The sequence below is a fragment of the Theropithecus gelada genome, chromosome 2, assembly GCF_003255815.1.
Source record: "Theropithecus gelada isolate Dixy chromosome 2, Tgel_1.0, whole genome shotgun sequence".
Classification (NCBI taxonomy): domain Eukaryota; kingdom Metazoa; phylum Chordata; class Mammalia; order Primates; family Cercopithecidae; genus Theropithecus; species Theropithecus gelada.
The window spans coordinates 153,917,307-153,927,378 of NC_037669.1; the positions used below are offsets into that span (position 1 = coordinate 153,917,307).

The window sequence follows — 10,072 nt, forward strand, 5'->3', positions numbered from 1 at the left end:
AAAAAAAAAAAAAAAAAAAAAAAAAAAAAGTAGTGCTTTACTCACTGTTCTAACTCATGGCAAACTACATGCAAACAGGATAACATCAGGCGTCAGCTCAGCAGTCAGTCGGTGGGTGGAAAGGAGAAGGCTGCAAACAGTTGGGTGAGAAGCTGCGTCCTGTCGTCATGGACAGCTTCTATCTGCAGCTGCAGGGCTGGCTCTGCCGCCTTGCTCCTGCTTGGCAGAGAGAAGGACCCAGTACCCGGTACCTGTTTTTTTCTGTGAAAGCTACAGGAAGGCAAAACTGTGAAGTTATGGATTAGAAAGTAAGCCATCATACTTTAGTTTCCTTCTCTTAAAGTAATCCTATACTTTAGAATATAAAATGTATTTTGTGTCCAGGTGTGGGGGCTCATGCCTATAATCCAGCACTTTGGGAGGCTGAGGTGGGAGGATCGCTTGAGGCCAGGAGTTCGAGATGAGCCTGAACAACAAAGGGAGATCCCATTTCTACAAAAACAATTTTAAAAAATTAGATGGGCACGGTGGCACACACCTATAGTCTCAGCTACTCAGGAGGCTGAGGCAGGAGGATGGCTTGAGCCCAGGAGTTTGAGGCTGTGATAAGCTATGATTGCTCCACTGCACTCCAACCTAAGGAACAGAGTGAGACCTCACTGCTAACAACACCAACAAAAAGTATAAAAAGAGAATTATGTTTTCTCTATCTTCCAAATATACAAACCTACCATTAATATTACGGTTCAGTTTAGGCAGCTATGACTAAACCATGCTCTGCAGCCTGGCTAAACCCACAACAGTCAAGGCAGGTGTTTGTGAGGGTAGATGAACTTCTCTGAAAAAGGCCACAGCCAAAAAAACACACACTCTCCCCAGAGTGGCTTCTCCCCAGTGTGGTCAGAAGCAGCAAAAGGCTCTTCAGTCAACAACTTCCAGGGAGGCCCACTGGCATCAACTGAGGACATGAAGCCCCCAGAGAGAACCAATACAGGAAAACTCAGGAGCAAGACTCCCAAAAGCCCATTGCAGGCTGAGGATGGGCCCAAACCAGCCAGGGCAAAGGATGAGCGGTCTGGCTTTAAGTCCAGCCCTACTGTGAAAAGGATCAAGTACAGACAAAATGGTCACATCTGTTCATTTTGGGTAACAGGTACATGGTATTTGTTATACTATCCTTTACGTTTTCCTTTTTCAAAATTAAAAAAATAAAGTACACAAATGATTTAGGGGTTCATTTGTGACTATGAGATTAGTATCAGTCAGGGAAGACTCCTGCCAGCTAGGCACCCACTGCCTCTCTTGCCAGCCAGCGTCTTCTGCAGCTCCGCTGCCTCACCGCATCGTTGTGCACAGGCTGCTCCATCCCCGCTCCTCATGAGGCCTTTACCCACTGCACTGATTATGTAGAGCCACACCTCCATGGGATAGGTCCCCTAAGCACCAGGAGAGAAGGGATCATGACATTTTTGGTCATCCACTGCTGGGAACAGCACGGTCTAACAGAAGGAGCGTGCGCTTCAGGAAGAGACAGACCACGGTCAGATTCCTTCCTGACTCTGCTTCTCTCAGGTTATGACTGCAGGTGACCTACTTAACCTCCTTGAGCCTCGGCTTCCACATCTATAAAAGGTTAACTGCATCTAACAAAATCGCTGTGAGGCTTAGAGATAGCGAATATAAAGTATATATTACAGGGTCCAGCCCACAAGTCTTTGCTGAATGAAAGATGGATGGAGAGATGGATCAATTAATGGATGGGTGGGTGGGTGGGTGGATGGGTGGGTGGCTGGAAGGATGGAGGGAAGAAAGGACAGACATACAGAGGGGCTGTTTTTAAACCATGACATTTGAAGAACAGTTGAAGGAAGTAAAGCTGCTCATGCTGGAGAAAAGCAGGACTGTCAAAGGTTCATGTGGGACAGGTTAAGGAAGAAGGGAAAGAACTTCTCAAGAATGAGAGAATCCCCAAAAGCAGTGGACTGATTCAAAGGGTAGCAAACATTGTGTCTCTAGAAGGGTCCCCCTAATGGGCTGTCACCCCTAATGGGCTATCAAGGAGGGAAGGACTCCCCTTGTTGAAAGTTTCTCAGCCTTTCCTCAAGGGCTCACTTTCCCATTTGGGCCATATTTGTCTACTATTGCACTATAGCTAGCTTAATCTGAAAACCACCATACTTTAAAATTTTTTATCATTTTTTTTACTTAAAATACTTCTTTAGCCTTAATCTGAGCAAAATATCCATTAAAAAAAAACCCCAGTTTGTTGTGATGCCTGTATTTGCATAATACATGGAAATAAACCAGTATATAACTATCAAAATGACAGATCATCTTCCTCGCCACTATGAGAAATGTACTCTACTGGGTGTGACTTGACTTAATACACTCAGGGGGCTCCTTCTGGGTCTAGGATTCTGTCCTCTGAAGGTTGCTTGAATCCTGGTAATGCTCTTCATTCTTCCGGCCCTTTCTGGCCTCCCAAGCGTATTTTCATGTGTATATTTTATCTAATCCCTATGACAACACTGAGGGCTGGGCAGAGAAGTCACAGATGGAGCCTGGGCCCAGGCAGCACAGGACCCAAACATGGCCCTATAGATGGTCACAGAGGCCAGAACCAGAGCTCCCAACTCTCCACCCACCCTCCTTTGTTTGGCCATTACAAGCTGCACAGCCAAATTCATTCTTGGTGCTCTCCAAAATCTTACTAGCAATACAACCCATATGTAAATCATATTGTTTTATCCATCAAGGTAGCCTGATGCCAGGACTATACCCCTCTGAGACTCAGAAAATCACCTCAGCCATGATGACCCACATTGTCATGCAGCGGGCCCCACCTAGTGAAGTTACCAAGAATATGAAGGACAATGATAGGGACATTAAGAAGCAAAATACAAAAAATACATTTTTATATGTAATATATAGCCAAAAAATCAAATAATATGAATTGGGATAGAATATAACAAATATTTTTTAATATAACAACAAGAAAAAGAAGCAAAATACACATTGCTGCTTCATGACTCCTACAAGAGGAAGGCCTGCAGAAAGCTGTCTGAGATCATGCTGGCCAGCTTAATGGCCCTAGGGGCTCAGTGTTGGGAGCCAGGACAAGGAGGGCCAAGGTGGAGTCTCTGGGAATAGGTAGAACCAACTGCATCACACACGTAGCGGGAATGCTACCTAGAGAACAACAGGTGGTGCACCATTGAAAGTGTGGTGACTGCAACGTGGTCTCCACCTCAGCCTGAACCTCATCACCCCTGCTGAAGCACGAGGCAGCACCAGCACTGCCCTCTTGGTCAGACCCACCGACTGACTGCACAGACTTCAACTCACAGGCTAGGCAATGAGAACTGTCCCACTTTGTTTGTACTCTTGACCCCCATCTCTGCCCTCTCAGACTGCACTGGCGCGGCATGCTGACTTGGCTGCACAATGGGCTTACAGAATAGGTCTGCCATGAACATTAGAGAAGTCATGTGCCTTTAGACCAGAGACGGCTAAGCTGGGATCCGGGGCTGGTTTTCAGAGATCCATGAATCCCCTGAATTATATGTCCAGCTTTGTACATCAACGTTCCCCGGGCTTCTCATCAGCATATTAAAAAGACTATGACTCAAGAAGACAAAAGCTATTACCCTGAACCCCAGACCCTCAGTCTTTGTGGCTACCTGTCCCACGCAGGAATTGCTGGAAATGGTACTGATATCCCATTCCTGTGTACAGAGACCTTACAAGAGCAGAGAGCATCTTGGGGAGATCTGAGCTCTGCTTAATCTTACTGTTATTTGGGTTTTGTTACTTGTTGCCAAAAGCATCCCCATTGATTCAGTACTACAGGGCTCAGAGGCACGATCTAAGACTTATCAGGGCTGGCAGGGACTCAGAGTCCAGCAACAAAATTCCTCTTAAAGCTTGAATTCTCTGCTCAGTCCCTAGACAATAGGTACTTGCCAGGTGTCCCAGGTCTCAGGGAACTCCTCCAGCTCCTTTCTTTTTCCCATCTCCAGATAAAGGTGACTGTACCTTCTATGTCTGCCCAGGGCCTGGCAGGTACAGAGCCTCTGGAACTCAATGCACATCCTCTGGACACTTGAGAACATTCCAGCATTGCACAAAAATGCATTCCCATTCAGTTCACATAAGTATGCTTGTACAAACTACACAACGCTCATGAGCAGCTATGTTTTTCAATTGCTTTCAGGGAGACACACTCTGTTTGGGGGCATTTCATTGGCAGAACAGATTACAATGATTAAATCAGATGTGAAATATATTATGGAAGCCACATTTCCTGAGAACTCACTAGGTCCAGGAGGCTGGTCAACATGTGATTCTGACTGAGGTTAGGACCAGTCATCCCAGGAGCCTAATTTATCAGAGGCCAATAGTCATTCCTTGTTCCAGGTGGTCACTAGAGCTCAGGAACCAAATCGACCCCAAGGGTAACTGACTTGTCACTTTTTTTTTTTTTTCTTTTTTTGAGATAGAGTCTTGTTCTGTCACCCAGGCTGGAGTGCAGTGGCGTGATCATGGCTCACTGCAACCTCTGCCTTCTGGGCTTAAGCAATCCTCCTGCCTCAGCCTCCCGAGTAGTTAAGACTACAGGCGCATGCCCCCACGCCCAGCTAATTTTTGTAGAGACAGAGTTTTACCATGTTGCCCTGGCTGGACTTGTCACTTTATAAGTAGCTCAGACGAACTGAGTGTGAAATACCAGTGGCTAGAGCTAATAATAACATAAAAAAACCTGTCACAAAATGTCTTATGTAGGTGAAAAGAGAGGTATAAATTAGCAACTGTCTTATAAGGAGCGAAGCTGACAGCCCTGGAGACAATCACTTGCCTCACCAGAGGGCCTTGAGTACCGCCTACCCTCTCCCCCGCACCGACCCCCCCCAACTTTAGGAAATGCCGAGGTCACATCTGGGGGGTCAGTTTCCACCAGAGCACGAGGCTTGCCCAACACCTCCCTCCCCAGAGGCTGGCAGACCTCAAAAACCCCACAGCATGAAAGCCCCATGTCTCCCACACCGGCAGAAAAAGGACAAATTACACCATAAACTACACAGAGAAGCTAACTGGCGGCTGGGCAGTGCGAACAGACCTAAGGGTGAAAACCATTGCCCGAAACATTTTCAGCCCCAGTCAGCAGGGACATGTGATTTACAGGAAATTAGGAGGTTTACAAAATGTTAGCAGCTCAAGTTTCTTCCCCAGGAAAAGAAGCAGGAGAAGCTCTAAGAACTGTATCCGAGAAAGTGCTTTGTTCACTGCTAAGCTTCTGACACGAGTCAGTTATTAATACCCACAGCTCACTGCCTCACACTTCAACCCACCAATGAATGTCTATAGTGAATAATTATAAAACAATATATTACAAAACTCTAACACAGGCTGCACCAGAGCCTTCCCAAACCCAGACAGCCACGTGGCCAAAAGCATGGACTTAAGATATCATCTTGGGCAAGCTGTTGGCTCTTTTTCACCCCAGTTCCCTCATCCTTTATAATAAACAAAATCTTTCTGGAGGTGTCTTGTCAAATGATGAGCACATCCACTTCAAGTGCCGGTCTTTGTAAGTCCTGTTGGTTGTTGTTTTTACAGTGGAGTTTCAGAGCTCTTAAAGTCATATCTCCATCTTACTCCTGCTGCCAGACAAACCTCTGAAGCCACGATTCCGAGCCGTGTCAGCCACCCTCTCTGGTCAGGTCCAGGACAGAGTGAGTCCTGGAGGAGCAAGGCCAGGGAGGTTCCATACCATCACGGGCCACTGGGGAGTAGGGGCAATGGCAGAGCTCTATGATCAAGGCCCCAGTGGCCTTGACGGACTTTGTTCACCTCTCCAGACTCCGCTTTGCCCCAGGCCAGAACAGACCTCAGCTCTAGCCAGAGTCTAACTGGGTGTCCTGTGTCCATGCTGCGGTCAGACATCATCTCCTCTAGGGGGCCTTCTCTCACCTCCCACTCTGGAGTAGGGACCCCCAGGGGCTCCCACAACCCCTGGGCTTACCGGATCTCAGCACTTACCACACTGGCTTGTCACTTTGTGCTCTTGTCTTCCCCGCAGGGCAGGATTGGCACCGTGTCTGATGCCCCAGCCAGGTTAGTTCAATGCATGAGCCCAGGCCCTAGTTGTGACCACAGCTCCAGCTCCCCAAACCTCCGGGAGCAGTGAAGGGTTGTTTATGAAGCAGTCTGCGTTTTATTATTCAGATGAATTTGTCAACTCCCTGGCGGATCCCTCCCCTCTTTAACGCCATCTTAAGGCGAGGGGGAGGGGGTAGATAAAGAGCCCCCCGCCCACTCCCCCGCCCCTTCATGCCACCCATCTACCCACCGGGTTCTCACCCAGGCAGCCAAGGAACCCAAGTGTGATTACCATGAAAGGGTCTCTTTGAGCGGCGCGCAGGCCCTCCCCACTGGGGTCTTGGTCGTGGCCGATTTCCCGAACGCACACCGTTACGCGGGAGCGCGCGATGGGGGCAAAACGCCACGCACAGCCGGTCCCAGGGCGCACCCCGCGAGCGGAGAGCGCGGCCGAGCCCGGAGGGCGGCCACACCTCCCGCCCCGGAACAAAGCGACGGCCGGGGAGAGAGGCGGCGCGGCCGGGCCCCCTCCCCTCCAAGGCCTCCCGACCACTCACCGCGAGCTCCAGCCCCAGCTCGGCTACGGCACTCAGGCCGCCTCCTCCTAGCTTGCGCCGGTGAGGAGGCAGCGCCGCGCCCGCCGGGCCCCGCGGCCGCCGGACTGACGGCTCCCCGCCAGCCGGCCACTCCGGTCCGTCCCCGCCCCGGCGCCTCCTTAAAGCGACCGCGCCGCCAGCGTGCGCCCCGAGCGCCTAGCGCGCCGCGCATTCCTTATATTGCCACAGCGCCTGCTAAAAATAGAGCGCCGCGGCGGGCGCGCCAGTGGGGAGCCCGGGCCGGGTGCCTGGACCCGGTCGCCCCCCCGTGCACCCAGGCCCCCAGAACGCGCGCCCGCGAAGTCTAGCCCACCCGCGCCGAGTCCCCTGGGCCCGGCACCGCGCGCTAGAACGCCAGGGGCTGGGGTCGGCGCCGCCGCCTCTCCCACGGCCCAGCGCACTTACCCGGGTCGGATCCGTGGCGCCCGGGAGCTGGCTTTAATGTGGACGCCAAATGGGAATTCGACCCGGCCTCTTTAAGAGCCTCTGCGCTCCAACCTTTAAATCTCCGCTCCGGCCGGGCCAACTTCTGAGCCTACGGACGCCTCCCCAGTCCTAGACGAACATCCGCCGCCACCTTAGCCGCATTCCCTTCGAATCCTGAGACGTCTTTCTTCCTTATCCTGCCCCAGCGCCTCTCCCCGCAGGCCTTCTTGGTGCACCGTTCCAGGGCCCAAACTTCGTTGGGATGGATGCGACGGGGACAGGCGACACTCGCGCACCATTTCATTGTTTCAGTTCCGCTAACTCCTCTCCAGCGGCGTCATTTTCCCCACGTTAAAAAAAATAAAGATATAATTCAACACCATAAAATTCCACCTTTTGAAGTGTACAATTCAAGCCGGGTGCGGTGGCTCACGCCTGTAATCCTAACACTTTGGGAGGTCGAGGCGGGTGAATCGCCTGAGGTCAGGAGTTCAAGACCAGCCTGGGCAACATGGTGAAACCCCGTCTCTACTAAAAATACAAAAATCAACCCGGCACGGCGGCACGTGCTTGTAATCCCAGCTACTCGGGAGGCTAAGGCAGGAGAATCACGTGAGCCCGGGAGGCAGAGGTTGTAGTAAGCTGAGATTGCGCCACTGCACTCTAGCCTGGGCAACAAAGTGAGCAGCTGTCTTAAAAAAAAAAAAAGAAAGAAAGAAAAGAAAAGAAATAAGAAAGAAAAAGTGTACAATTCAGTGGTGTTTAGCATATTCACAAAGTTTTGCAACCATCAGCATGAGCTAATTCCAGAACATTTTCACCACTTCCCACTCCCCCGCCCCTGCCGCCACAGAAAGAATGAAAGAACTACCTATTAGCAGTCATTCCTCATTCACCCCTTCCCCCCGCCCCCGCCGGGAACCACTAATCTACTTTCAATCTCTATGGATTTCCCTATTCAGGACATTTTCTATACATGGAATCATACAACATGTGGCCTTTTGTGACTAGCTTAGCTTCTTTCAGTAAACAATGTTTAATGATCTATTCATGTTGTAACATGTAGCAGTACTTCATTCCTTTTCATAACTGAATAATATTTCACTGTATATCTATACCTTTTGTTTATCCCTGCATCACTTGATGGATATTTAGGTTTCTACTTTGAGGCTACTGTGAATAAAGCTGCTATGAATATTCATGTACAAGTCTTTGTATGAACATATGTTTTTCTTTCTCTTGGGTGTATACCTAAGAGTGGAATTGCTGGATCATATGTTAACTCTATGTTTAACTTTTGGGGGAACTGCCAAACTGTTTTCCAAAGTAGCTGCACCATTTTACATTCCCATCAACAACATATGAGGGTTCCAATATCTCCACATCCTTGCAAACACTTGTAATTTGTGTGTCTTTTTTTATTATAGCCATCCTATTGGGGGCAAAGTGGCATCTCATTGTGATTTTGATTGTCAGCATCATTTCTGAGGACATTCTTTTTGTGGGTGGACCTCAATGACTTAGAACCAGCTTTACATGTCCAGGGAAACTTGGACACTCCCTTCTCAGGTTTGCCCCAGGCCTAAGGGAGCCTCACAGCGCTGCTGGCTCTGCTTGCCATGCTGAGGCTCTCAATCTCATGCAGGCTTCCGCTGGCATCCCAGCCACCCATGCAGCCATTTGGTGAGAGTTGCTGTGCACCCCCTGTACCTCCACTCCCACCTGCTGCTCCAAAGACCCTGTAGACCCCAAAAGTCCCCTGGGAAGGGGACAGCAGGTTGGGTGCCATCAACAGTATGTCTCCTTGGCAGTAGGTAGTAAAAGACCTAGTTGGGGAGAAGGCTTGAGGGACAGTAGTTTACTTCGACTGGCTGGATCTTGCCCTGGAAACTGACTCCCTCGATCCCTTCCATTTACCATAGAACTTGGGAAGGCAGGCAGGGATCTGTACATCCTGGTGGTCTGTCAGCCCCTCGTCGGCTCCCCATGTAAGACATATCTTCTCTTGGGCCCTGACTGGCACAGGACCCTGACCATGCCCTCAGCTTGAGCTGAGCCAACATCTACACAAGAGTCAAAGAGATGTGTTTGTACTGCTTTCATACATGTATCTGTAATAATACCTCTTCTCAGAAATGGAACTTAAACAGCTAATAGTCATACCCAGGTACCTGGGATTCTTTTCTTTTTTTTTCTTTGTTTGTTTGTTTTTTTTTTTTTTTTTGAGACAGTCTCGCTCTGTCACTCAGGCTCTAATGCAGTGGCACGATCATAGCATCATAGCTCACTGAAGCCTCGACCTCCCGGGCTCAAGAGATCTTCTTGCCTCAGCCTCCTGAGTAGCTGGGACTATAGGTGTGCACCACCATGCCTGGCTACTTTTTGTACTTTTTGTAGAGATGGGATATCACCATATTGCCGAGGCTGATCTCGAACTCCTGGGACTCAAGCAATCCACCTACCTGGGGCTCCCAAAGTGCTGGGATTACAAGTGTGAGACACTGCGCTTGACCTACCTGGGATTGCCTAATGGTGAGATTAAATCTTGCAGATTGTGATTGCGGATGGGCTGTTCCATTTGAGCTGCCTCCTTTGCTCTTTGAACCTTGAAATACAGTTGTGGCTCAGTTGCTGGCAAATGGGGGCTTAGAGAACAGAGCCACTGAACAGAAAAGCTTCATTCATCCAGTAAACACTGCCAGAGCATCTACCGAGAACCGGGCATTGGGACAGAGACCTGCCTTCAAACAAGCTGAATGCCAGCTGAGGAGCAAGAGGTGTGGGAGAGAGAAGCACAGGGCCTATGGGAGACCAGAGGAAGGGCACCTAACCCAGTATGGGGAGGAGGCAAGTACCAAGGGAAGGACCTCTCTGAGAGCTGATGACTGAGCCACATCTGGAAGGACAAATAACAATTAGCTAGGGCTGAGTGTGGTGGCTCACACCTGTAA

General features: G+C 49.7%; 1 protein-coding gene across 7 annotated transcripts in view; it reads right to left on the reverse strand.

Annotated features, from left to right (window-relative positions):
* MRAS (muscle RAS oncogene homolog) overlaps positions 1–7,809 on the reverse strand; it is a 58,905-nt gene extending 51,096 nt beyond the window's left edge. For 2 of the 7 annotated variants that reach the window (XM_025376338.1, XM_025376341.1), the window contains exon 1: positions 6,657–6,951. The gene's annotated coding sequence lies outside the window, so the exon portion shown is untranslated. Of the gene's footprint in view, positions 1–6,039; positions 6,288–6,391; positions 6,584–6,656; positions 6,952–7,100 lie in introns of those variants that run through there. The other 5 variants (XM_025376339.1, XM_025376344.1, XM_025376342.1 and 2 more) reach the window with 5 other exon arrangements.
* Between the last annotated feature and the right edge of the window lie 2,263 nt (positions 7,810–10,072).